General features: G+C 35.4%; 1 protein-coding gene and 1 long non-coding RNA gene across 2 annotated transcripts in view; one reads left to right on the plus strand and one right to left on the minus strand.

The window, feature by feature from the left end:
- LOC140138698 (insulin-like peptide 7) overlaps positions 1-27773 on the plus strand; it is a 273171-nt gene that overhangs the window by 182545 nt on the left and 62853 nt on the right. The window lies entirely within an intron of this gene.
- Positions 19000-21844, minus strand: LOC140138699 (uncharacterized). The gene is made up of 3 exons (XR_011857046.1): positions 21702-21844; positions 20796-20950; positions 19000-19209 (listed from the first exon to the last, which is right to left on the minus strand). It is a non-coding gene; the product is annotated as an uncharacterized lncRNA (long non-coding RNA).

A 27773-nucleotide genomic window follows, 5' to 3' on the forward strand; every position in this document is an offset into this window, starting at 1 on the left:
CCTATCATATATACTGAACCGCTTGTCTTGAGTCACTGAAATTTCAGTGTAGTAATTGGATTCCTTGCCCCAATAATATACATAACTTTTGTTACCAGTGTGTTATTATTTTTGAGAAAATGCAAAAATAGTCAAATTTACCACAGGTGTAGTACCCCTTAAAAGAAACATTTTATGGGCTGTAATTTTGTTGCTTTGTCGATCCTTTATGAAATCCATTAATTGACTGGTTTGATAACATATGAATCTGTGCTTGTGAATATATTGACGAATACAAATTTACAATTAATTCTGAATAATTATTTGATTGTTCATTAATAACCGGTACCAGCATCGAAGCAACACCGACTCTCGATTCAAAGATCAAACATATTTGGTTGCGGTGCCTTAACTTCATTTTTGTCCAATACCATGCTAAATAATAATCGTAAAATATGTACACTGTTAAAAAGCCGGGTAATTCTTATCTAAACTTTTTTATGTCAAGCATATCTAGGCTTATCAGCTGATATCTAGGAGATGACGCTGACGAAATGTCTGCAAGGCATTAGTGACCTGGTGAAGGGGGTCGATGTAGATAGTGGATCGAGTCGATTTTACAGAACATGCAAGAATAGCCAACAGTCTGGCTTATTGCCGTACTCAGGACCTGTAAAGAGCGGATTTGGTTTTGTTTTTGATCCTGCGTTGATTTGAACATGAGACCTCTCGTACTAAAGGCAAAAACCTTAACCAGTGTACCGCGCTGCTCCCAGGTTGATTCAGCTATAAATATATAGATCAATTGTTGGGTAAAAGATATTGTATTAAAAATAATACAACAGATTTTACCTAACTAATGAGATGTTCGTAGTTGATCCGATGTTGAGTACATTCTACAAGATTTCAGTCTAACATTTGAAACCATAAATCAGTTTCAAAAAGATTAGGGTGTTACCCCCTCTGACTGCCCAATCCGTGATGTTTAACGATCTAAGTACAGCAGACATGATATTGGCCATTAGTCTTATCTGACACAGCCTATTCGTGGATAAAGTGAACTGATTATGATATCCATCATAAAAACAGCGACCCTTGAAACTTATTTAAAAAGCGATGTGCAAATATGTATGGATGTAGCTATGTATGGATGCATAAAATATGTAAACATATAAAAAAAAAAGTAACTAATCCCCTTAAATAATGACCATTATTCAAAAACGGACAATTGTATTACAAATCTGTAAAATGCGTTGGAAGCCGAATTTATTTCTGCACATTTGACACCTCATTTGTAGCAATTGACTAAATATTGACGTCACAGCGTACATTTAAATCAATGTAACCCAAGATTTGAAAGTTGCAGTAAATTGTATTGATTTCGTGAAATGGAAGGAAATGTGTGTAATGATAATTTGAGTGTTTTTGTATTGTATGTAAGTGCAACTTTCAAATCTGGACCTCACTACTTTAAATTGACTGGTGTTTTATTGTTTTCTGGGCTATCGTATCAAATGAGGTGTCAAAATGCGCAGAAATAAATTCTACATCCAACGCATTTTACAGATTTGTAATACAATAGCCCCCTTTTGAATAATGACCATTATTTAAGGGCAGTTAGTTACTTTTTTTTTAGATGTTTATATATCGGCTCATGACAACTTTCTTTGAAAGAAAATGATATATGTAAATGCGTGCATATAAAAACACTATTACCCGCCACAAATGGAGGGGCAATGTTTTATCATAGAGAAGTCAATACAAGATGTAATATACTAGATCTTTTCGAATATTTATTCAATCGTTTACCCATTGTGCTTTATTTTGGGAACAAATCTACGTAGTGTACTACAAGATTTAAATCCTATGAGATTTCCGTATTAAATTTTCTAATATGATTTTCTGCAATGGGTTTTTGGTGATCCCAAATAGCTAGAATTGAAAGTCGCACACAGTCTTTTATCACTTCTTGCCCGAAATTCTTATAACATGAGTATTACGTACATATTATCGTATCTTCGTTTTAGTAGTCCCGAGACGTTGCATAGGCAATTGACACGTGCGAGTATGGCGTGTGGATGATATACGCACTGTGTAATATGGATCATCCTTATCCATGTAAACCTGATACTTAACTATTGGGCTATTCCATTTAAAATCCACACTACCCCTGTGGAAGATTTAGCTGAAGTCTTTCACAGAGGGAGTATGAGTTTCAATTAGATTAGACAAATTGGGTAACTTCCTTTGAAATACTCGCTCCAGTTGTAGAAGATATAGGTTTCAAAATGATTAACCCTGACCAAATACATTTGAAAAACATACCCCCCTGTGGAAGATATTTCCAAAATCTTCCACAGGGGTAGTGTGGATTTCAAATGGAATAGCCCATTTCTACTTGATTCCTTAAAAGAATTTAAAAGCATGGCGAATTTGGGTTAGCTCGGAATAATCTTTCTCATTGCGCGTCAATATAACAAACAATAAACGAGCCCACACGCAAAAGACTATTACTAATGGTATCGTGTTTGTGCCATTTTGATTTTATAGTATATTCCACAACCACGAGTAAGCCAACAAGGTTTCTATCATATCAGTTGATCCGCCTTTTTTCTGTTCTGTCGCTTTTATAGTCAAAACGCAACAAATGGACGAGTAATAACTGACCAATATTACATTTTGCGCCAGATAGTGCGATCTAGTTCATGTATAGTCAAGGTCATTCACTCACCGCTGGCGAACGTAGTATTAACTCAGATAAGTAGAAGAAGGCGTGAATTACACATCAAAGCCAAGTGCTTTTTTTACATTTTAAGCTTAGAACAAAGCTACACTTGCAGTGGTATCGCCTTTCCTTTTAGTAATTTAGTAATAAATAGTAATTTTGCATGTTATTTGCCTTGATTGAAGGTGAATTGAAAACATAATACAGAAGAATGATTGTTTGATACTGTTCATGGTTAACAGGTAAAGAACCTGTAGAAATCAACCAGCAAACAAGAGAATGTTGTTATAGAGCAGTATGTGGCTTAATCATACACTTGGGGTTTTGCCTGGCTATGATTACGCCAATTCAGTGCATCAAAATAGCACTGTATTTACCATCCTCTTAAATAAAGATTAACTAAATAAAATTGGGTATACTCAAACATGTTCAAGTTAATAAAAGAAGGCCATATCTGCAATAGTTGCCCTATATACACATGCATTCTATATTGTCAACATCTACTAATTTTACACCTGGCACACTCTCCTTGTGGAATATTCTAGAAATATCTTCCACAGGGGAAGTATGAATTTCATATGGAATTTGTACGTTAACTCTTTTTGAAATGCACCCTCCCTCTGTGGACGATTTAGGTTGATTCTTTCTCAGGCGATGTATGAAATTCAAATGGAGCTCCCTAACAAGTGTTCATTACATTTGAAATTCACACTCCTCCTGTGAAAGATATTTTCAAAATCTTCCACAGTGGACTTTAAATGGAATGGCTCATTGAAAATAAGGCGGTCTTGTTCTGAACCCTCAAAAAGTTCATTGAATGGAGGCTTGGCTTCACTTCTGAGCAGAACAAATACAAGATAAATGTAGACAAAAATAAATGTAGACATTTATATAGCGCTTTATGCCGTAAACAGCCTCTAAGCGCTTTACATTTATTCCGCCGTCATTAGAATATGTCGGAACCACGTTTGCAGCCTACAAGTGGCGCAGGGTCCATCAGTACAACGACTGTGACTACCCCTAACAGCTTCCCATTGCACCTGGGTGGGGTGAGGCAAGCGAGGCAAAGCGCCTTGCCCAAGGGCGCAACACGGTGGTGGGACGGGGAATCGAACCCACGCACGTCGTGCAAGCTCTCAGATTATGAGTCCAAGGCCGTAACCACTGAGCCACCGTGCCCTCACGCGTGGCTCCTAGTCTATGAGTCCTTATTTTGGTTTAATTAAATTAATCAAAATAACTCGTCTCCGAATTTGCATAAGTTTACTTAGACATAAAATCTTAAGCAGGTGAATAAAGTCGTTGACCTTCAGAAGATACTTTATGTAGCTTACTCGGCACGAAAGTGGTCCACACTACTTTACAGAATTGGCCATATCTTCGCTTGTAGACCACCAATCTATTGAAACAAAGCTTATGTAGTAGCTTAAGAAAGTGCCTTGACGACCAAGTAATAACAGAGATTGCTAAAGACATTTGCAATGTGCATACTAAATTTTATTTTTATACCTTGCTCCATTCTTTAAATGCTTATAGGCATCTCAGGTCTTCATATACTTTTCATATTAGCACGACTTGACTCAAATATATTATTTTGTTAGCACAATTATAGCAAATGGAAAACATATTCTTTCGGTAGTATACGCTGGCGAAGTTACGTAATAAATCGGATTAACTACCATAGCAATAGGTGAAAACAATTTTGAACATATCGCGCTGCACTACAAACAGGTTGAACTAATCACTTGTGTATGTCTGTAATCATAAGCTATCATAGATTGAACACAATGCTGGCCTTTTTAAATATACTAATCTTACAGGTGCAAGTGATCAGCATGATATGGTTCAATGCAGAGGTACCGCGTGAAAGTTTCAGTGCAGCGCGGTATATTCAAAAATTGTTTTCACCTATTGCTATGGTAGTTAATCCGATTATTACGTAACTTCGCCAGCGTATATATGCCTATCTTTTCGGTAGTGTCGCACATTAAGCGACTTGACAGTGTATATCGTCACTGGGCATGAAAAACCTCATTATGTACTTTTTGCCCTTGAACATGGATGAAGCAATCCATTCAATATGAAGTCTACACCTACAGAGCTTTATCCATTTCATGGGCCAAAAGTAAATATGAGGTGTTTCCTGCATGTACTTTTGGCCCTTGAACATGGATGAAGCAACCTCTTCAAAATAAAGTCTATACCTACAAGGCTTTATCCATGTTCAAGGGCCAAAACTACATATGAGGTTTTTGCAGCCCGGTGACGATATGTCAAGGATACAGAAAATGGTAAACTATTAGGAATTGACTATTATTAGCCAATACATTGCCCTTTGTTGAAACAAATGCAAAATTATTAATTATTTTAATGTTAGGTCCAAGTGTGATACAAAGTCAAGTATATATATGCATTTGACTTTTTCGAGTCATGGTTATTTTGATCATGAGTTATTAGAGATAACCAATATTTACCAGACAAGTGGTTCAAGTTCTATGCTTTTCTCTCATAAGCAAGCTCTCCCAGCAAACACAAAACGTTTTCGACATCATTCGCAACAGGTTATAAAAGGTTGTCAGAAAACGTTTAAATGTCGGGTTATATAAAGGGTATATTAAGAGTATAAAACGTTTTCATAACCTTAAAAACATTTTTGATAATTTACTGCTCAGCAAACAAAAATGTTTTTTCTGAAAACGTTTAAATGTCGGGTTATATAAAGGGTATAAAAACGTTTTAATAACATTCCAAAAACATTCTTGAAAACTTGATACAAAACATTCTAAACAGAATGTTATTTTGTGGTTGAAAAAATATTTTGCGAAAAACGTTTGCCCAAAATATTTTCAATAACGTTTTAAAAACGTTTTCATGACCTTTATATAACCCGACATTTAAATGTTATTAAAAGGTTTTGAAAAAAACATTTTAAGAACATTTCTGTGTTTGCTAGGTTCAAATATTTTAACATAATGTTATTTAAGTATTGACACAATATTTGGCAAAAATATTTGCAAAAATAGTTTACAATAACATTTTTTGAAAACATTTAAAAATATTGTTGTAGTGTGTTTTCATACAAAACGTTTTAAAACTTTATCGTGACCTTTATATAACCCGACATTTTAATGTTATTAAAACGTTTTTACCTAAACCAAAACCCGAAATATAACTTATTTAAAACGCTTTTAAAACGTTTTTGTGTTTGCTGGGATACCATAAAGACATGGATATATGACCTCATTCCGCAAGTATCAAACATAAACGTCGTGACCATGTTCACATTGTATATGTCCAGAGAAATATTGACATTGGCATTTTGTCTTGCTCCATTAGTGGAACCAATGTTTTTTGTATCCTCACAGCTCAAATGATAAAAGAAGGATGTATACATTTATTTTATTTTATTTTTTGCTTTCCACGAGGGTTCAAGGGATTCGAAGGTGAGAAAATTTAGAATTAGTTTTATCATGTTATTATATATCTAAAATCGTTCCTCTAACCGACAGTCAATTGTTTCTAGACCCATTCCAAAACACAGAGTAAAAGTGGTTGAAAATGCTCAATTTTGCACACAAAATATAATAAAAAAGTAAATAAGTTATTCAAAATTTTTAAAAATTAAAAAAACTGATCCCAGATATTGATATCTAGTTTTTAAAAATTGAAATATACTGCGCCAATAAAGTATCCTTACACTTGGAAAAATAATCACAATTTCTAAACTGAACAATATTGGGGTAAATTTGTTTTTTAATAGATGCACTATCTCATCCTGCACATTATGACACCACATTGAATCCAATGTGACTCTAAGAAGCAAAGTTACAAGCATTTGATTAGACGAAGGTCCAGTTTTAAAAGTGACAAACTGTCCTATTCAAAACTCCACAGACTAGACATCTGGTTTGAGAGTGGTGAATGGCTAATTTATGCGTTTGGATTTAATTTAAAACAAAAGAAACAAAAGAAAATAACGCTTCATTGAAGAAACTGTGTTGTCTCTTTGTTGCGCTTGTTGGAATCTTTTTGCGCCTTGTATAGGCCAGTTTGTCATTTTTAAAACGGGACCTTCGTCTATTCAATTGCTTGTAACTTTACTTCTTGAGGTCACATTGGATTCAATGTGGTGTCATAATGTGCAGGATTAGATCTATTAAAAAAACAAATTTACCCCAATATTGTTCAGTTTTGAAGTTGTGATTATTTTTCCAAGTGTAAGGATACTTTATTGGCGCAGTATAGAAAAATACTAAAGAATTTTTTTATGGTCCGAAAAAACTTTGGGTAAAGAAAACTTTTTTGTTTGTATTTTTGTATTTTCTCCAAAAGTGAGCATTTTGCCCAAATTTGACCTCGCAGATTGATTCGTCAAGTCTTCGCCATTCCAAATATATACAATTTTATATCGAGGGTTCTGAACCAGAAATCCGTATCTGACTTTGACCAGCTCACAAAATGAGAATAAAGTTGGCTCCTTGTTTTGGTCTACAAAAATCAATATTCCTCCGCAATGTCTTTTGTTTTCAGTTAAATTTGTCATGATTAATGGACTGTATCTTCTATATTGCCCTGGCGACTTTATGCTCATTTTGTGGGAGCAGGTGATGTGAGTTGAGGCTTTCTGGCTCTCAACCCTCGATATACACTGTAGCAGTTATGAGGCCCACAACGTTCCATATTTCCATGGTTACGAACAAGCTCATAGTAAAATAATTGCAATAATCACTGACCAATATTACATCTTGAAATTGTGCTGCACTTCGTTTATATTCGAAGTCATTCACTCCCCACTGGCGAACGTAGTATTAAATAAGATGAGTAAAAGGATGCATCAGATACACATCAAAGCCGTCAAGTGTTTTATTTTTATTTTAACAATCTAAGCTTATAACAAAACTACAAAACTTATAACAAAATCAGACAGTATCAATCATGGGTTTTTTTTTTTAAGTTTTAGATACTTATTTATAAATAACACAAAAAAATTATATATTATATTATTTTTGCATGTTTTTACCATGATTGAAGGTGGGTTGCACAGAAAATAGAGATGTGATTGTTTAATATTTTACAGACATAGAATCTGTGGATATCATACCCACAAGCAAGAGAGTATTAAGGGCAGTATTAGGTTTATTCGCACACTTGGGGTTTCCCTGGCTGTGCTTTAGTGCATCAAAATGGCACAGTGTTTACAATCCTCTTTACTAAAAATATACTAGATATAACTTTGTATACTTAACCATGAGAGTAAATTGAATGGGGCTTTCCCTCTCTGTAAGAAGACACAAGATCCTATATGAGTCCTTATTTTGGTTCTTCAACTACGGTACTCACAGTGGCACGTCTCCGAATTGTATAAATTTGTATAGATATACAATCTAAAGCAGGTGATTAAAGTCGTTGACCTTGAGGATATACTTTGCATTATATGACCTGTTACAAAGAAATGAGCGTAATGTCGCGAATAAGCGTAAAGTTGGTGGTTTCGCCGCCCTTCCAATTATTATGTTGCTGTTCTTTGTTTGACGACACCTGTATATTCAGTGGTAGGTCTTTCGTTCCCATTCACAAAGGACATACCACTGCCAATGCAGGTGCTTCAAATAATAACATCAACGCGAAACGTTGATATAGGGAGAGCGTGGCGCAATGGTTAGGGTACTTGCCTTTAGTGCATGAGGTCCCGTGTTCGATTCCCGGCGGTGGAGATTTGCTGGGATATTGACTTGAAAAAAAAAGTCTGAAATTAATTGGCAACTTCTGTAGATTAAATTCAGACTTCCGCTCTCCCCATGGTTCATTTAGAATTGGGTAAATTAATCATGAAAGTACTCCGTCATTCGGAGGGGACGTTAAGTCGTCGGTCCCGTGTACAGAGAGCCATACCTGTACATGTATCTCGCAGCCAGTTTCGAAAAGAGTAGGGTGTTAACCCCTGACTGTTCCCAACCCGTCCCGGTGTTCAAATGGACCCCAATGGAAATAAGCTTCAATAGAGGCTTTCTTGGGTTATCCAGGGTTGTCAAAACCCGAACAAATCAAATCCAAACTCCCAACTTTACACTCATTTCGAAGGAGAGGATCACAATTATGTTTGTTTCCTGAAACCTTGTTTTATAGATTGTTATAAACACCTCAAATAAAGAGGGGTCCATCGCAGGCAAGCAATATGGTCACGCTTATCAATTTCGACCATCGAATTTTCCATCGAAGTCATTCTATGGGTACCCATAATCATCTAATTAGTTTTACTAGCATTTACATATTTGATTGCTTCAAACCAGTTATATTTAACTGACCACCATCTTGGATTTAGCATTCTGAGCCCGTTCGAAAAAAAAAATTTAACAATTTGTTTGATTACATAGGCTGGTCGCTTAGGTCCACAAAAATTTCCATGCCATACATGTATGCAATATGCATAAGTTTGTGAGGTTGAAGCTTGTAAGTGTGTTCTTTTTTCCTGTGTCTTATCCTGATTTGTTCTGGGTCGGTTTCTTGTTTCTGATTTTGAAGAGTAAAAGCATCGCAGCCGCAGATGGGTGAAACAAATTACCAGCTATTATTTTACAGCATGTATTATTTTTGCATGCATGCTCTAAACAAGTAAAATCTGTTTAAAATATTCACACTCATCCATTCAACAGAATGAGGACCACTGCGTATTTATCTACAACTACAAACCGGTACGCATCTGCAGAGAATTCGAAGTGGCCAATCATTCGTAGTTCGACGATCTCTTTGCGTCCCACTAGATCCTAAATGAAGAAAGAAAATGAAGTTAATGACACATTCTTAGTTTATGTTGAAATCAATTTTCGAAAAAGTTATGGATATTTTTTTCTTCATTTACATCGTTTAATGTCGTTTGACAGGTTCAACAGATTAAATTGAGAGCTTTGGGTAAACATTCAAATTTTATGGTTTGCGATTATTTCCCATAAACTCCCAACTTTACACTCATTTCGAAGGAGAGGATCACAATTATGTTTGTTTCCTGAAACCTTGTTTTATAGATTGTTATAAACACCTCAAATAAAGAGGGTTCCATCGCAGGCAAGCAATATGGTCACGCTTATCAATTTCGACCATCGAATTTTCCATCGAAGTCATTCTATGGGTGCCCATAATCATCTAATTAGTTTTACTAGCATTTACATATTTGATTGCTTCAAACCAGTTATATTTAACTGACCACCATCTTGGATTTAGCATTCTGAGCCCGTTCGAAAAAAAAAATTAAACAATTTGTTTGATTACATAGGCTGGTCGCTTAGGTCCACAAAAATTTCCATGCCATACATGTATGCAATATGCATAAGTTTGTGAGGTTGAAGCTTGTAAGTGTGTTCTTTTTTCCTGTGTCTTATCCTGATTTGTTCTGGGTCGGTTTCTTGTTTCTGATTTTGAAGAGTAAAAGCATCGCAGCCGCAGATGGGTGAAACAAATTACCAGCTATTATTTTACAGCATGTATTATTTTTGCATGCATGCTCTAAACAAGTAAAATCTGTTTAAAATATTCACACTCATCCATTCAACAGAATGAGGACCACTGCGTATTTATCTACAACTACAAACCGGTACGCATCTGCTGAGAATTCGAAGTGGCCAATCATTCGTAGTTCGACGATCTCTTTGCGTCCCACTAGATCCTAAATGAAGAAAGAAAATGAAGTTAATGACACATTCTTAGTTTATGTTGAAATCAATTTTCGAAAAAGTTATGGATATTTTTTTCTTCATTTACATCGTTTAATGTCGTTTGACAGGTTCAACAGATTAAATTGAGAGCTTTGGGTAAACATTCAAATTTTATGGTTTGCGATTATTTCTTACCATATGTTCCGGCGAACTTTAACATGTAATGTACAGTTTTTGCATTGATTCTTGATATGAGTAAATAACAGGTTGTTAAAGCAATAATGTGTGATTTCCATAAAGAATATAGATTCTTATTTGTTTTCCACAAAATATGAGTATTCACTGATCACATTATGTCACCTTTTAATTTCGAGCCAACCAAAAAAATTGCTATTTCATTCCAGCGCCTAGAATTGTCGTCAATGCGTGTATTGTTATTGACCGGAGTTTCACGCAGCTGGGAAGTATGAATAAGACGTATAACTAAAGACGAGAAGCGATATACACATAGTTTATACGTCAATAATTCAATGATATACATGCAAGAAATCACTCGATCGGTGAGCACTGAATAAAACCGGTGATCTCCTGGTTTATTATAAAAACTTAAATTTTACTGTAATTAAAGCACTTCAGGATTAGTCTACCACGTAGGTTTTTAGTACACCATTGGGTATTACAATCATGCAATAAGAAGAAATTCGGGACAAATTGAGGGCATTGCTGTGAAGCAAATCACACATTATGTCTTAATAGGTACCTCGGAAGCGAATGGCAAATATACATGCGCTTTACCTAACGCTAACTACCTTTCAATACCATGGATAACACCGTCACAATTTTTTTTAAGGCAATGACTATTCTCATAACATTTGACAAAATTATTCAAATAGTTGTTCAATGGAAAGTTAAAATAATAGGGTTGAGACTTGCCTCTTATTACATCCACTCTCTTTTCCACTGCCCCAAAGACATTTTTAATATCTTGCAAAGAAAGATCCTCGGTTTCTTGGTCAGTCAATGGCAATGCGTAAGCTACGGCCATGAAAGTCAGCCCGAGGATAATCAAAAGTGTCTTAGACACCATTTTCCTAATGTCAATGTAATACGAATAAATTCATTCTGTGATTGTGAGTTTGTGGCAGTGAAACCTTCTTGCCAAAAACACACACAAACAACAACAACAATAATAACAGGAAGCAAACAAGTAAATACGACTTTATGGACATCGTTTAATGCTAAATAAAATAACCTTTATATATGAGGTGGACAAACCTATTTGTCATTTAATGAAATGTTATTGTATCACATTTTATTACATTACTTACGAAGTGTTATAATAATGCACGAGGTTTTAATCATATTAAACGACAATGCTGTTGTAAACAAATCACAATGTATGTTTCCTTTTCGCGCGCGTCTTGCGCATCAGAATACAACTTCTATGCACAAATTACATTGATAACGATACATCTGACTGCCATGCTGTAGGTGTCCTTTTAATAACTGTTTCGGAGAACAAGTCAAATACATTTTTGCCTTTGTTTATTTGGCCTCATATTGGACTCATATAATGACTAAAATATCGCTCATTTCAGAGATCAAAATAAGAATTAATGAAAAGTTTACCTGCTTCACGACGACACATACAAATTTGTAGCAAATAATGTTCCCTTTTTCTCACTTGACTGCTAATGTCATACACACTAAACGGAATACGTATATTATAATTAGCACAATGTGTGTGATTGGATTTTCCACTCCAATGAATACCATACACCCAAAGGAACCAGGACAAAAGATGCTCGATTTCGCGACGTCATTTCAAACGTTTCAAGTTCTGGTGACCTGTACAATTTCTTTACAGGGCTTGTTTTCATGAAGCATAGAATTACAAAACAGACACTACAACGAGTAAAAATCATGATAATAAACACTGATAATCAAACTTATATATTGTTTCTCAAATCATAATATTTTATCTACCTTGTACCGATTTAGTCAAAATATGGATATGATGTATAATGTTGTAGGTAAACGGACAATACCTGAAACTACTTTTATATTTGAATTACCGGTAATGAAGCGATTTGTTCTGTTTTATTGCTGAAATGATTTGTATTTTCCACTAGCCTCGTTATAATTTAATACACTACGATCTATCACGATCTAGGAAGACATATTAAATCATAAAACAATCACATAGCTTACTACAACAGATTAATATTACCAGCTACTTGTTCAAGTTGATACTATGTTCTGTTACATTCAAAGTCCCGGACGACTCTCTGAAGTCGCTCTGAAGAACAATTTCAGACCATTTTCATTGAAATCGGAGCACCTTTACTTTTTGACTTTGTGACCAAACAAATTGACACCCCCCCCCTATTTTGATATTTCTGCTTATAAGTCAAGAACGGTATGTGGCAGCTAGGTCAAACTATACTTGTTCTGAATCGTTATGACCAGAGATATACTTTGGCGTGGTTTATGAAAACATTTCAACACTTTTGACCCCTTTGATATTTGACCCCTGCTGGCCCTAGGGACACTTGTTGACATAGCTTATCGTTTTCTATGCATTATTTCTGATCTATAGACGTCGATTAAAATTTGATTGCTGACGGTACACCATAGCCCTTCGTCCAACTAAACTATAAATCCATTCATACGTGCAGATTGTCCAATGAAATGTGTGTGAGTACGGCCGTATGAAAAGAGGTTGCGATTTTACATGTTGGGCACAAACCATACACGTACACAGGCACGTAGTGGTACTTAATATACCAAAATATTAATTTTTTACAAAATAAACAAACGAACCTTTTCGGTTATTCCCAGAATCCTTTACAATAGACACCAGACATCGTCATCGTCAATGCGCAGATCATCACTGCACATGTCGAGCGTGTGCAAGAACGCTGTACACTTCAACATGGCATATAGTTCCTTAGCAATTTGCAAAATTGCTAAGGTCTGTTTCTGTCAAGTTCTTTAGTCCAGCCGAGCAACGGCTGGACTCTTGCATCCCAGCGGTTTCTGCTTCTTCTTTCTTTCTTTCTTTCTTTCTGTCAACATTTGATATAATTGGCTCTAGCTCCCTAATTATTTGACCGATTATAACCAAACTTGGGCAAAGGCTCCACTACCCCAGCCTTTACATTTGACATGACCCATTTGGGGTCAAATGTCACGCATGAGTAATTTTCGCTAAAAATGCGAATTTTACCAAAAATGCTTCTTCTTTTACAGATTACATGGTAGCGCAATGAAACTTGGTCATCGGCATCGACTATAGTTGGAGTCTATGGGGTAAACACAGATTTGGGGTCAAAGGTCATTAAGGGGGTTTTTTCTGCACATAACCAAATACTTTCAAAATGCTTCCTTTCCTACAGATTACATAGTACAGAGATGAGATTGACACATATGCACTGACATTAGCTGGTGTCTATAGGGTAAACACGGATTTTGAGTTCAAGGTCATGAAGGGGTAAAATAGGGTTGATTACTGAAAATCACCTTAAAGTTCACTTTTTCCTGCATATTAAGTGCTGTGATCATCAGAATAATGCCAAAATGACTATAGCATTGGGTGCATATAGGGTTATAATCAGATTTGGCTTGGACATGGGGAGGGGTCTCTTTTGGGGTCAAAAGGGGTAAAATTTTGAAATTTGCCCAATTCAATTGAAAATTAGTATATGTAACCACGGTAGGATTCAAAATATGATGGAGGTCATTTCAAGGTCACCAGAGGTCAACCAAAGGTCAAAAGGGGGTAAAATTTAACATTTTATCCAATTTAAATGATTTTAAAATGAAAATTGCAATTTCGCAAACCAAACACTTTCTAACGGTGATTGTAAAACAATTTGCCTAACTTAACAGCCAATATAACAGAGTTAGGCACTAATGCAGGCTACTCTACACACCGTTAAAAATCATAAGATGTATATAAGATGTATAGTTAGGCAAAAATTTGAGAGCATACCGCACTAAACTACAGACTAGATCACAAGTTATTGATACAGTTACATAATCATCTTATAGACAGCTATTCACAGAAGATAATCTATGAATGTAGATTGTCCCGCTTTGGTACACAGATAATAGTCCTTTCTATTCAGAGGTTCTATTTACTCTTGGTCAGTCATGCATGTTAATAATACTAAAGAAATTGACTTGAGGTGTTTCATTCACATTTTTAATTCCCATATAAAGTGCTTGCACGGAAGGTCATTAGTTCAAATCATCCTACAGACACGCTCCAACAGATATGCAAATGCATGGAGTACAAAATATTTACTTTGATCAATACCAGTTAAACAGGTGATTGGTATTGTACTGCGTGCATTTGTATGTCTTCTGGAGCGTGTCTGGAGGATGATTTGAACTAATGACCTTCCGTACAAAAACCCTATGGCACTTATCGATTACCATCACTTTAATAATTTTCTAAAGTCGGACGCCATATCACATTTTTTTATTGCAACACATTGCTATATGCTATGAGCTCTCGTATAAGGTATGTACATTTTTGCTGTGTTCTTTTTATACCGTCTTTCAAGGAAAACAACAAGACGATTACGCCTTATATTAATGTTGGAGATATGTACGTTATAAAAATCACAATAATAAACTTCATATGACTAAAATTAGCGTATATGGGATCGAAGGCACCATTTTCAAACACTGTCAGATAACTGTGAAGTCACTTAAAGGTCACGGCTGGACTTCGCAGCCTTACAGGGATGCAATATATCTAGTTCTTAGTCCAGCCGAGCAACGGCTGGACTCTTGAATCCCAGTGGTTTCTTCTTCTTTCTTTCTTTCTTTCTGTCAACATTTAACATAATTGGCTCTAGCTTCCTAATTATTTGACCGATTCTGACCAAACTTGGGCAAAGGCTCCACTACACCAGGCTTTACATTTGACATGACCCATTTGGGGTCAAATGTCACGCATCAGTAATTTTGGCTAAAAATGCGATTTTTACCAAAAATGCTTCTTCTTTACAGATTACATGGTAGCGCAATGAGACTTGGTCATCGGCATCGACTATAGTTGGAGTCTATGGGGTAAACACATAGTTGGGGTCAAAGGTCATTAAGGGGATTTTTTCTGCACATAACCAAATACTTTCAAAATGCTTCCTTTCCTACAGATTACATAGTACAGAGATGAGATTGACACATATGCACTGACATTAGCTGGTGTCTATAGGGTAAACACGGATTTTGAGTTCAAGGTCATGAAGGGGTAAAATAGGGTTGATTACTGAAAATCACCTTAAAGTTCACTTCTTCCTGCATATTAAGTTCTGTGATCATCAGAATAATGCCAAAATGACTATAGCATTGGGTGCATATACGGTTATTATCAGATTTGGTTTGAACATGGGGAGGGGTCTGTTTTGGGGTCAAAAGGGGTAATATTTAAAAGTTTATCCAATTTGAATAAAAATTGTTATTTGTAATTCTAGTATGATTCAAAATATAATGGAGGTCTTTTCAAGGTCACCAGAGGTCAACCAAAGGTCAAAAGGGGTAAAATTGAACATTTTATCCAATTTGAATGATTTAAAATGAAAATTGCAATTTCGCAAACCAGACACTTTCTAACGGTGATTGTAAAACAATTTGCCTAACTTAACAGCCAATATAACAGAGTTCGGCACTAATGCAGGCTACTCTACACACCGTTAAAAATCATAAGATGTATAGTTAGGCAAAATGTGAGAGCATACTGCACTAAACGACAGAGTAGATCACAAGTTATTGATACTGTTACATAATCATCTTATAGACAGCTATTCATAGAAGATAATCTATGAATGTAGATTGTCCCGCTTTGGTAAACAGATAATTGTCCTTTCTATTCAGAGGTTCTATTTACTCTTGGTCAGTCATGCATGTTAATAATACTAAAGAAACTGACTTGATGCACTTTATTTAAATCCCATACAGAGTGCTTGCACGGAAGGTCATTAGTTCAAATCATCCTCCAGACACGCTCCAGAAGATATGCAAATGCATGGAGTACAAAAGAATTACTTTGATCAATACCAGTTACACAGGTGATTGGTATTGTGCTGCATGCATTTGCATGTCTTCTGGAGCGTGTCTGGAGGATGATTTGAACTAATGACCTTCCGTGCAAGCACTCTATAGCACTCTATGGCACTGACCGATTACCATCACATTATTAATTTTCTAAAGTCGGACGCCATGGTACATTTTTCTATTGCAACACATTGCTATATGCTATGAGCTCTCGTATAAGGTATGTACATTTTTGCTGTGTTCTTTTTATACCGTCTTTCAAGGAAAACAACAACACGCTTACGCCTTATTATATTAATGTTAGAGATATGTATGTTATAAAAATCACAATAATTAACTTCATTATGACTAAAGAATTAGCGTATATGGGATCGGAGGCACCAATTTCAAACACTGCATGTCAGATAACTGTGAAGTCACTTCAAGGTCACGGCTGGACTTCGCAGCCTTCTGAGGATGCAATATATCTAGTTTCTTTCTTTCTTTCTGTCAATCTTAGAATGAGCCACCGTAGCCATATGCTTTGAGCCATGTTGACCATAGTTGGTCATTAGGACCATTGGGTGGGGGGACAAATGAAACATGATCAACTTCAGGTCAAAGGTCATCCACTTCCGGTCAATGGCCAAAAACGTGGTTCCACGAAAAATGCTAGTCCTTCCACAAATTACACAGCACGACGATGGCACTTTGGTACATGCATCAGCTATACCCAGTGTCTAAAAGTTATTGTCCAGAATCGGGGTCAAAGGTCATTAAGGGGGCACTTCCGGTATATGACCAAATACCCTAAAATGCTGATGCTGTCGCAAATATATATAGTACAACAATGTTACTTGGTCATCAGGACCAATAGGTGGTGGCACAAATGTCACATGACCAACTCAAGGTCAAAGGTCATGGAAAGGTTATTATGGCCGAAAATGTTATTTCCTATTATTTTTACTAAAACTGCTACTCCTTACACGAATTACACAGCAAGATGACGTCACTTGACACATGCATTAGCCTTGAGGTCAAAGGTCATACGAAGGTTATTATGGCTGATGTGATTTTCTGTTCTGTTACTAAAAATTCTAAGTCATTCCACAAATTATAATATAGCATGACATTACTTGCATACATCCATTGGGGTCAAAGGTCATTGGGTCAAAGGTCATTGGGTCAAAGGTCATTGGGGTCAAAGGTCATGTAGGTATTACTTCCAGTATGTAGCAAAATACCTTAGGAAGTCGCACTATAATAGCGCATGACCAAAGTTGCACAGAAATATTTACATGAATATTGAATAATTTTTGGTTAGGCCGAATAAAAAAATAATCATGTTTCGCGTCTTCTCCCGCTTCCTTATTTGAGGTTTATTTTTATTTTTTGAAATTCAGTTATAACTTTCAAGTTAAAAAAATGTCTAGGGAGTAAAGATGCTTTCTATAGCCTTGATAATACAAGAAACACTTTTGGAAGGTTTTGTGATAATTAGAGGAGGCCTATAAAGAGGCCTCCTCCTTTTTCAGGGCATTATTGTGTGCGCTAAAACAGTTCCAATTATGGGTATTTGCACCAATTGTACGATAAAAAATAAAAAGCCCCTCTTCCTCCTTTTTTTGAAACATGTTTTTTATTTTACTTGGCCTTATCAAAATGATTTCACATACTGTAAATGTTATGGAAAATAATTATGTAATATAATTTACATTGTATGATTATAATTATACTACAAACATCTGTTCATACATGTATATTCCAATGAATTATACATATGCTGGACCTTTTGAACTTGCATATGCTATAGGTGAGCTAACAAATTAACCTTGGTCTCTAGCCAAATTCCAAAGTTATAGTGCATTTCAAAAAAGACCTCTCAGTAAAATCAGCATAATATACTCTTACATGCATTCATGCAATATAGCTGGGCTAATTAGCTATAGGCCTAGTTAAATAGCTATTGCTAAGGTCGCGTATATGTGTATGCGCAATTAGCTCTAGTTACGGTTTCATTTGCACTAGGCTTTGTGGATAATACCAAAATTGAGAGACTACGATATGTGCCGGAATGGCTCTCGCCTTGCAGCATAAGTCCTTAAAAAAGTCGTAAGCCGTATCGGCAAATAACAATCTCTGATATTTTACAAATTTACCTATTATTTTACAGCTATTACCAACATTGGAGCTATTTACAGCTATTATTTTACTACAAAGGGCTATACTCATCGTGGATAATTATTTCCACGAACAAACTTATTATATTCTTGCCTGCATGCTCTAAACAAGTAAAATCTGAATATACTGTATAAAACTTATACCCTGAAGGCGGTACTACGCCCCCTGATAAATTTTGTGACTAATTTTGCATTTTTCTCAAAAAATAACTACACACTGATAACAAAAGTTATGTATATTATAGGGGCAAGGAATCAAATTACTTCACTGAAATTGCAGTGATTGAAGACAAGTGGTTCATTATATATGTTAAGAAATGAGGTACATTCTAGCGGTACCACTTTTCTTATCATAAATAATGTACCGCTTGCCTTGAGCTACCGAAATTCCAGTGTAGTAACTGGATTCCTTGCCCCTATAAGCTACCGAAATTCCAGTGTAGTAACTGGATTCCTTGCCCCTATAATATACATAACTTTTGTTACCAGTGTGTTCTTATTAGGAGTGTAGTACCATCTTGAGGGCAAACGAGGGGTAGGCAACAGTAGGGTCAACAGTATGGTGGTGAGCAACAGGTTGGTGGGCAATCACGCTTATTCCGACGATTATCTCTGTGCGGCCAGCCGGATCCTTAATGAAGAAAGAAAAAAGTAAGATAACGAATAATATAAATAATAAACACATTCTTTATGTGAAAATCAATAATTTTGAAAAGATTATGGATATTTGTTTCTTATATTCTTAAATATCGTTTTATAGGTCATATAGTAAAGCAATTGAAATCAAATAAGTATGAATAATGATGTCATGGGCCATGACTCTATAGACTTGTTCAAGTAAACAGATTAAATTGAGGGCTTTGGGTTAAAATAATATATATATAGTATCTATCTTGTGTGCGATTATGTTCTTATTTCTTCTTTTGTCTGGGTTACTCATTCAGTGGATGTTTTAAGGTATCCTCTGTTCTTCCATGAGGCCCAGGGGTCATATTAAAATATACACAAAATATATCAAAATAATTTTAACAAATTAAATATTTAAATACTTAGGATACATAAATATATAAGCAGACACAATAATGAACTTAATCATCAACTAACCCATATTTACAATTATAAAATAAATAACCAACACAGCGCATCAAATTTAAATACAAAGAAATTATTATAAACTTGAACATGAAATGTGGAGTAGTCCTATATTGGTACATTGGTTTTTGCTTCTTATTATATGAGCAAATGTCGTTAAATGTACCCGGGAACGACCGGAAAATGATAAGTTACATGCGCTTACATGGCTATAACGCAGTCGCGTTTTGTTTTAAAGGGCATATCTATTGCAAAAACAAGTTTAAATCCATTCGAAGGGAATATTTATTACATTACTGTCGTTACAATTTTTTATTCGTATTTCTTCTGAAAAAAGAGAAATTGTGTTTGTAAAATGCTGCCTCGTACACAAATGTACGGTCCTTCCCCCGTTCGAAGCAAAATTGATTTCCATGGCAGGAGACTGGTGACGTCACAGTAAATGAAGAGTCATGTTACATACATATGAGCCCTGGATATGAGCTCTTTTGACATTCAGTCATGTGTATAGTATGCGACCTTGTACCACGAGAAATCGGGAAGGTTCGAACAAAAGGCCATTGAAATTGTTTATTTGCATAATAAATACAATATGGCTATACATCACGCTCAAATTCTAAGCTGCACGGTAAAATTGGTCTAAGATATTTCTTATTGTTTAGTCCAAATATTTCTCAACAACTTGATATACATATGAATTGTAATATCACAATTTACTAATATATAAAAAAGAAGCGGCTGATTTTATCCATATGTTTAAAAACCATTAAATTTGTAACACTTGATTAGACTTTTTTCTGAGAACAACAACAGTATACGTTCTGTGCATTGAGAGCGTTTACAGTCCCTTCTCTCAAAGCAGGTACATCTCATTTCATGATGTCAACTTTTTTCTAGGTCAAATCTGTCTCGTTCGAAGGAACTCACCGCTTAAGTTGTTTTTTGCGAAATATCAAAAAAGGAGTCATTTTCATTGTCTTCATAATATTAGCTTGCCATTGATATGATGTTTTCCGAGCAATAGATATGCCCTTTAAGGCAATGACCAGTCTCATAACATTTGGCAAAATTAATCAAACAGTAAGTGTTCAATGCAGTATTAAAGGGAAAAGGGTGGAGACTTGCCTCTTATTTCGCCCATTCTCTTTTCCACTACCCCAAAGATAGTGTTAATATCTTGCAAGGGAAGCTCAACGTCTTCTTCAGTCAATGGCAATGCATATGTTACGGCCATGAGAGCCAGCCCGAGGATAAGCAAAAGTGTCTCAGACGCCATTTCCCTAAATACCAATGTGATATAAATAAATTCATTCTGTGATTGTGAGTTTCTGGCAGTGAAACCCTCTTGCCAAAAACAAACACAACAACAGCAACAACAACATTAACAACAACAACAACAACAACAACAACAACAAAACAAGTACATTATGGACATCGTTTAATGCCTGTATGAGCTTGTAGGTCGACAAACCTATTGCTGTTTGCCATCACTTAATGAAATGTAATTTTATCACATTTTATCAGTACGAAGTACTATAATACATGAGGTTTTAATCATATTGATAATGCTGTTGTAAACAAATCATACGTATATTTCCTTTTCTCGCGCCTCGTGTGCATCAGAATACAACTTCTATGCAAAGGTGAATTGATACCGATACATCGATATTTGACTGCCATGTTGTACTGTTTCGAAGAACAAGTCAAACTCATTTTTGCCTTTGTGTATTTGAAGACCTGAGCTCAAGAAGACCGTAAGTCCACTTGACTTGGTATTGTTTTATACTTGTTCAGGGGCCAAAACAAATCTTTCACAACCTTTAATGATGTTTCACCCTGGAACATAATACGGTATTAAACATTATAAAACCCTAAGAAACTATACGTAACTTTAGTGTATACATGTTGAGGGGCCAAGTAGACTTACAGGCTTCTTGGGCTCAGGTCTTCATTTGGCCTCATATTGACTTCATATAATGACTAAAATATCGCTCATTTTAGAGATCAAAGGTGAATAAATGAAAATTTTACCTGCTTTACCACACACAAAAACTTGTAGCAATAATGTTCCCTTTTTCTCGCTTGACTGCTAATATCATACACACTAAACGGAATACGTACGACGTATAGCACAATGTGATGATTGGATTTTCCACTCCAAAGAATTATACCACTCAAATAAATGAAACCCAACACAAAGGATTTCGTGACGTCATTTCGCAAGATAAGGGCAAGGTTTAAAGTGAAACCGGTGATCTGTAGCATTTCTTTGCCGGGGTTGTTTTTATGAAACATGGAATTGCGAAATAGACACCACATCGAGTAAAAACCATAACAAACACTGGGTAGGTCTATAATAAACAATCACATACTAAATGGCTATTTGCGTGCGTTAAGGGATCGGATAGCAACAATTTTGCACAGTATTTTTGTGGGACCTGGGACCTTATTGCATTATATTATACGAAAATGTTGACCTTTCGCATCGAAGATATGCATTTTTTTACCCCAAAAGACCTAAAGCTTTAGGTGTTTTGGAGAAAAAAAAATTAATGTATATCTTCATACTAAAGGTCAAAATGTTCAAATGATGGACGGCTTTTCTTCCCAGCTACATAAACTTCAAATACATATCATTATTTATAATGTCCAAAATATCACATGTTAATAATTTGCCATAAAATTTGTATTACATGGCGAATTAAAACAAAATCTACAACTAATGGAATTAAAACAAAATCTAAACTTGATATCAGAAGGACATTCCACGTATTCAGAATGCAATTTGACGTGCTCTGATGTGCTCTCATGTCCCACAAAAATACTGTGCAAACGTTTCTATGCGATCCCTTACGATACTTTTGATATAGTTTAATACATGGACATATGTATTTATTATGCAGAAACGCGGAGCACTTTCCTTCAGTTTTCATTTGGGTGTTTTTAAGCCTTGGGACGCACATCGCTAAAATTCACGATGACTAAGGGTTACTCAGAATAATTCACGATTCTGCCATATCGTTACAATGAAATAAGACAAAAGACATTAATTTCCTTTTCATGTTAGCCCAATAGTTACCCAAGAGGCAAAACCAATTATTTTGACTTCATTTGGCAATAATAAAGTGGATTCATATCCTACTCAGCAGTACATGTTAAATATCACCGATTCTCTATGACATAATGTTCTAGTGAAAAATTGGATCACTTCCGCAGAATTTCTTTTTTCATTATATTATTCAGAACTTTCATAAAACTTAATTTCAGATAAAACTCGCTTCTTCACTTCCCAAATGACCACAAACTTAAAGGTACACTGTTATAAAACACTGTTTAAAAGTTTAAACAGCGTTGGTTAACGTGTGAACTTAACAGTCAGTTGCTTACAATAATTATTAATTAAACAACTTGTTTAAAATTCGTAAACAATATTTTAAGAGTTCACCAGTTAATCAGCGCTGTGTAAATTTTCAATCAAGCCAACCAACATTACCAATGAGTTGCGTGGCTCTCAATCATGTCAATGGTTCCAATGGTTTATCGCTGGGTTTTAGATATTACAGGGCATTGGACCTCCTCAAGATAGGGCACAGAGTGTCCTCACTAAGTGTGTCTTTCATTCTACGAGTAAAATAAATATAGCACTATTCTCCACTACTACACTAGTGGACATTTATAGTTCATAGTAATACGAAATGGCTTATGCTATCGTGATTAGCGTTTAGAAATTAAACGGTATCTGACTTGTCTTGTTTAATTGCTGAAACACAACTAAACTGGCCTCATAAAGAAACTTATAATTTTTCACATGGTCATATCTTAAAATCCTGTCCATAAAAATGAACACAAATTGCACACAGGATTACTTCAATACTCTACTCTAACTGGTCAGTAACCAAACAGTTGTCCAACTGACACAACAGCAAAATACACTGACATGGAACAGCTTTCTGGACCACATTCACAGCCCAATAATTGGCACCCAACACAAGAAATCTGTTTCTTGAAGAAAGTGAGTGAAAAGCAGAAGCAGCCCCGTTCCACACTATTCCACTTACTCTTTTGAAATAATCCCCTGTGTATAGATCTTGTACGCATTCTCACAGATTTCATTTGCTGGGTTCCAATTATTCGTCTGTGAATATGGTCCCGGAAGCTGTTCCGTGTCAGTGCATTTTACCGTTTTGTCAGTTGGACAACTGCTTGGTTACTGACATGTGTTTAGAGTAGAGTATTGAAGTAATCCTGTGTGTAACTTTTGTTCATTTTTATGGACAAGATTTTAAGACATGACCTTGTGAAAAATCATCAGTTTCTTTTTGAAGCCAGTTTAGTTAATAATTTATTAAACACTCAATTAATACTTTTGGAAGAAGCTTTTACGATTTGTTTGTATCAATGACTCAAATGCGTCCATTGTAAGCCTGTTACATGACATTTTGAAACCAAGATTGCTTCAGGTGGGAATTACATGAAATGATAAACAAAAATAAAATCACCTTCAATTATTTACTTCACTTCATTGTGTGTTCATAATGTACTTATGTAAACTTATAACAAGGACTATGGAGTAGTTTGCTTAATCTCTGATTAAAAGTGTGGCTTTAGAGAAAATCGGTTTGGAATATATCAGGAAATGGTATAACATATCAAACATTATCCAAGCAAACAAAATGTAATCACGGGTACCAGAAAATATTTGTCGGGTTATATAAAGGGTATGTAACAAAATTTTCAAAAACAATAGGGGAAGTATAAGATCTAACCCAATGCTATGATGAAGAAAATTAAACTGTTTCTCGAAACGGGAATTAGCTTACCTGAGAGCTTTCAGAATGTAGCACTAGTAGATGGGCTGGTGTTTGTTACTGGTCAGAGACTGTCGAACCGTGACGTTAGTCACGTGACATGTTCTGACGCAGTAAAGAGTTGTAAGCCCTGGAAAGTTTGTGGCGGCCTAGGTCCTTGTACAAATCAATTTTGCTTGTCCTAATTAAATACTAACCCCTTTCCAAATAACGTACAGATACGCTCGTATCATATCTCATTTCATGAAACCCTACTATTTATCCTACCATTTCTGCAAATAATTCTAACTGCAATCGCAGGTCCCGGGTTCAACCATCTCTAAATTCCATCAACTGATTGCTTTTTCAAACTCCTTTCCTTATTTATTTAGCCCATAATAACAGATCAGTCCCCTTTTATTGACTGATTATTATTGATATTGTTATAGTACTTTTAATAATTGTATCATTCTGGTTTAGCGAGTCAAATAATTATTTTATTTGTGTGTTCTGGTTTTTTTTCTTTTGCGGATAATTCCTTTGATCAAAAGATACTTGATGAAGTCTAACGTGTTAGGTTTGATTTTCTTCTTTTATTGATTCTTCTGTTTCTGAGGCGTAAATAGAATTGTGCTTTTTATTATACAACACAATATAGAGAATTAATACAATAATTAGTGAACAAAATTCACGACCAATGCTGTTTAAGGGATCGGATATAAACGTTTGCACAGTATTTTGTGGGATATAAGTGCACACCAGACATATCGAATTGCATTCTTCTTATATCAAGTAATATTGATTTTTGTTTATCATTACAAATGTATATATATATTTTTTTCATATGTAAAAGTCCTTTAAGTAAAATTTATAAATCTACTGGTATGTACTTAACGTGTATGTAGCTGGGAGGAAAATCCGATGATCATTTGAAAATTTTGACCTTTCGTATATTAAAACACATTTTTCCCCCCAAAAGACCTACATTTTTTACCATTACCCACCGTCTAGAATCTGTCCCCTTAACATTTGTCTATTGTGTATTATGGAAACTAGAGGGTTGATAGAATCAAATCCCTTCTAGTAAATTATTACGGAACTGATACCCATAGGGCAAAGAAATAATATCTTGGAAAATTTCAATTAGTTTTGTATCATTTTGGAATTACGACTAAATCTACAGGGTGTTCAAAAAAACAAGGACGAGTCCCATCAAATCAGTTGATTTCGTTAAAAGTATTCGGGCCTAAGCTACGAGTCTTTAACATTTACATGCTACATAATTATGTTAGCTTGGGTTCCTGGAAATACTATTTGATCTAATAATTTTAACACATGGCCAAGGTAAAGGCACTCGCGAGTCTTAGCCTGAATCCTCCAGGCCTCTAATGGCGACGCTCTTTTTACCCATCCTTCTTTTTATCCTTTACGTGACAACCCGATGACCGTGCGTAGTTGTTGAAAGACTGAAGGATTTAGCCTACACGGGTCTAGTTTTACACACTCTAATGGGGGTGACTGGAGTGAGCATTATGGCATGTATCGTAATAGTTGTTAGACGAATGCAATTAATTGCAATTTTCAGAATCAGCCGTCATGCGCACAGCTAGTGTACACGTCATGTGGTGAAGTGGTTCTTTAAAAATCAGTGTATTGGGCCCTCATGTTATATTGGAACACTGCATTAGATATGGTGCTGGTAAGAAAGTAAAGAATGGCTATATTAAAATACATGTAGCATATGAAGACCTGAGCGCAAGAAGACTTGGCCCCTCAACATGTATACACTAAAGCTACGTATAGTTTCTTAGGGTTTTATGTTTAATACATGTTCCAGGGTGAAAACATCATGAAAGGTTGTGAAAGATTTGTTTTGGTCCCTGAACATGTATAAAACATTACCAAACTGTACGAAACTTTACGCAACTTGAGTGTATTGTTGAGGGGCCAAGTGGACTTACGGTCTTCTTGCGCTCAGGTCTTCATATGCTAAGTTTCTGTGCTTGTTGAAAGCAACTAATGGGACCTGTGAAGTTTAGGAAATTATCTGCGAACTACTTTTCTGAATAGAATATTACAAGCCCTATAGGTATCAGTAGGACATTAAGTAAAAAACGAAAGACCACTTTAGTAAGTGGCAATTATTAAAGAGTTTACCCCCGGGTGAACCCTAAGGTTTAGAAACGACGTTTTAAAAACTTTTGAGCATGAGCTTGCATCCTAATAACTATTTTTTAAATGGACACTAATAATGCTACTCCTGATTAATTGCTAAATATTTGAAGTGAACAATTATTACTTAGCCTCTGAAAACTTGAAAATTCTGCAATAGCACTTAGTTTCTAAAAAAATGAAAACACCGGACAAATCAGAGAGACCTTATTAGGTGAATCAAGAATGGTGGATTTTTTTTTCGTTGTTTGATTAGTTCATAGTTTTGTTGCATTGTTCATCGTCCGACAGACAGCTTATCTGCTCAAATTAGAAGATTTTTCTTTTTTAAGGGCCGGTCACCCACCTTTGCGCAGTAGTTTTTGTGGGAGCTGAGAGCACATCAGACACACCAAATTACATTCTGAACACGTGATATCAAAATGTTGATGCAATACAAATTTTACAAATTCTGCAATAGCACTTAGTTTCTAAAAAATTGAAAACACCGGACAAATCAGAGAGACCTTATTAGGTGAATCAAGAATGGTGGATTTTTTTTCGTTGTTTGATTAGTTCATAGTTTTGTTGCATTGTTCACCGTCCGACAGACAGCTTATCTCCTCAAATTATAAGATTTTTCTTTTTTAAGGGCCGGTCACCCACCTTTGCGCAGTAGTTTTTGTGGGAGCTGAGAGCACATCAGACACACCAAATTGCATTCTGAACACGTGATATCAAAATGTTGATACAATACAAATGTTATGGTGAATTATTTAACAGTCCTCGAAGTAAACTAGGTAGACTTTATAAGTCTAAGGGGCTATCATTTTCTTCCTCCCAGCTGCATACGCTTTAAAGACACATTCAGTGATCCCATCGTAAGTGTAACAAAATTAAAATTGTTAATAAATTGCCTTAAAGAAACATTTGACAAAAAAAGAAGACAGCAGTATTGACAATGTTGAAGTCCCATTCAAATTATATATACATGTAGCTAATTTCTCTACTTAAGTTGAGAAATAAATTACAGACTCGCGTAAAATATCTTCTATTGACGGCTTTCAGCTTTAAAACCACTAGCAGATTAAGTTAACTCATCTACGGCACTAACAAAGGTGCAAACCCTGCATTTTGATGATTTTTACGATTAGCAATTTATTAG

Source organism: Amphiura filiformis, chromosome 18 (genome assembly GCF_039555335.1).
Source record: "Amphiura filiformis chromosome 18, Afil_fr2py, whole genome shotgun sequence".
Lineage (NCBI taxonomy): Eukaryota > Metazoa > Echinodermata > Ophiuroidea > Amphilepidida > Amphiuridae > Amphiura > Amphiura filiformis.